Source organism: Cottoperca gobio, unplaced genomic scaffold, assembly GCF_900634415.1.
Source record: "Cottoperca gobio unplaced genomic scaffold, fCotGob3.1 fCotGob3_95arrow_ctg1, whole genome shotgun sequence".
In the NCBI taxonomy this organism is placed as follows: domain Eukaryota; kingdom Metazoa; phylum Chordata; class Actinopteri; order Perciformes; family Bovichtidae; genus Cottoperca; species Cottoperca gobio.
Genome location: NW_021167078.1, coordinates 7,099 through 10,000, shown reverse-complemented (window position 1 = coordinate 10,000; position 2,902 = coordinate 7,099).

The window sequence follows — 2,902 nt, the reverse complement described above, 5'->3', positions numbered from 1 at the left end:
CTGTTGGTGCATTCAGGGACGCTCCAACATCTGGAATTCAATATGTAATGTAACTAGCAGCGGTGGAAGAAGTATTCAGATCCTGCAGTAAAAGTACTAATACACATTTTGAAAATACTCCACTACAAGTAGAGGTATGGTGTTCAAAACCTTACTAGGTAAAAGTATGTAAGTATTATCAGTTAATTGAAGTTGAAGTACTTTTAAAGTAAAAGTACATTTCTGCACCGTGAGGACATTTGATGAGACTGTGTGGCTGTTGGTTGGCAGTATGTTTTTCAGTGGGATTAGAGATTATATCACTGCAGGGATTACACTGTGTTTGAACACACACACACACACACACAGCTGTGATTTAATGACCTCCAGCTGATAACTGAACACTTCCCCAAGGTTATCCAAAAATCCTACGTTAGCATTAGCAATGTGTGTGTGTGTGTGTGTGTGTGTGTGTGTGTGTGTGTGTGTGTGCTGTCAGTATTTAGTGTGTTAATCTGTTGGTTTCTGAGAGTTCAGCGGGTCACACTGACCAGACCTCTGCTGCATTATTAACGTTTTAATTCTCTAGATCAGGGGTCTTCAACGTTTTTCAGGCCAAGGACCCCCACACTGGTGTAGCGTGGAGCAGGGACCCCGACTGTACATATTGTACACAAGAGGCTTGAAGAGGTCCGTGCAAAGGGGGGGTTCACCCCTCTCCTTTCCTCCACTGTCTCTTACTGTAGGTGTGTGTCGCTGCCCTTCGTAAAGTACAGCGGAGGAGGGAATGTGAATGCACAAAGCAAAAAAAGAAAAATTCTAATTTAAAAAATAAACACTTTAATTTGTTTTTTAAAATTGCTTTATCTACAAACAATTCGGACCCCCTGTTGAAGACCTATGCTCTAAATCAGAGTCACTAACAGGCGGACCCCTGTCCGGACCCAGGCGCAGTTTCTCTCGTTTCTTACGGCACTGGTTTAGCGGTTCAGGAAACTCACAGACCAATTACATGCGAGTTAAGCCATCCCACGTGATGCTACTCAGCCAATCAAATCTGTGCATTCCAACAGGCAAACATTGCGACTCTGAATAATACAGATGAGAGGCGAGAGAAACTTTCTCCAACTGGACCTCTTAGAATTTTAGTTGAATACCCCTGATGTAAAGTAATGAAGCGCTGTTAGCTGTTAGCGGACATCAGGTCGGATGATCTCATATAATAACTTTATTGAGTCACGCTGGAGAAATCCACAGCAGTTTAAAAACGCGAAAAGAAAACAGATAAAAACAAAGGAAACAGCAGCTACATCTCAACAGGTGCATGATGGGTACTTCACACACACAAGCGTTGTATGAAATAATATTCATAAATAAAATGCACATGATGCATTTAATGCTTCAGATAATAGTCCACCGTACGACGAGGAAATATTAATATGTTCAGTTATCACCGCTCTTCACGTTTTTCCATCTTCCGTGCGACGACGTGAACGCAGCATCAGCCGACCAATCAGAGCAGAGTTCCTGCAGGTTACATTTTTAACCTGCAGGGTTACTTGTGGTTCCTAGAGTCTCTAAGAGTACAATGGGAGCCAGACCCTTCAGCTATCAAGCTCCTCTCCAGTGGAACCAGCTTCCAGTTTGTGTTCGGGAGGCAGACACACTCTCCACATTTAAGAGTAGGCTAAAGACTTTCCTTTTTGATAAAGCTTATAGTTAGGGCTGGCTCAGGTTTGCCCTGGATCAGCCCCTAGTCATGCTGCTATAGGCTTAGACTGCCGGGGGACACCTCCCTGCTCTCTTCCTTTGTGATACTGGGCTATTTAAATCAATTTGATTTAATCCTGAGGGTTCAGAACCGAAAACTTTCTTTCTTGAAATATTCTTGAGATCGATTTTAGCCATGAAACAGGAAAGGCGCTTTACAAATAAAATGTATTACCGTATTTTCCGCACTATAGAGCGCACTGGATTATAAGGCGCACTGTCAATGAATGGTCTATTTTCGATCTTTTTTCATATATAAAGCGCACCGGACTATAAGGCGCATTAAGCGAAACAAAACAGTCAGATAAGTCAGTCAGTCAAACTTTATTAAACGTGTTCACAATAACTCCCAACCTTGTTCAGTTGTAACACGTTAAAAAAAACAGTCTGATACCGCCAAATGGTCTTCTTTACTTGGCGCAGGTCATCTTCTTGCTTCCTCCACTTCCGTACCATTGATTCATTAATGTTGAATTCTCTCGCAGCTGCTCTATTCCCATGTTCTACTGCGTGACTGATAGCCTTGAGTTTGAAGTCCGCGTCGTAAGCGTGTCTCTTGACAGGTGCCATTTTGTGGTCCTTATACACACACACTATATATATTATGGTGAAGCACAGTATGTATTACTCCGCGACGCGGACTACGGTAGCCGTAATGCTGCAAGCGGTGTGGCTTTGTAGTTTACCAAAGTCGTACTAAAACATTTTGACAGAGCGCCGTGTACCACACAAAATCGCTTCGTGATCAGTAACCACAACCAGAATTAATCCATATATAAAGCGCTCCGGATTATAAGGCGCACTGTCGCTTTTTGAGAAAATGAAAGGCTTTTAAGTGCGCCTTATAGTGCGGAAAATACGGTATTATTATCATTAGTGTAGAAGCCGTTTTGCGTGATTGTTGGCATTTATTATTATTTGGTTTAAGCCCTGCAATATTATTTTGGACACTTGGTGGCGGTGATGCACTGGGCTGTCAGTATATAAGGGGCACAGGTGACAGATTACTTCTTCATTTTGGAGAAATTAGAGCTGCAACAACGATTATTCTGTCATCACTCTGCAGATGATGTTCTAAGTGTGTCCTCGCAGCCCTGATGTCTTTCATGTTCTGTCTCCTTCATATAATATAATAATAAATACGCAGCAGATC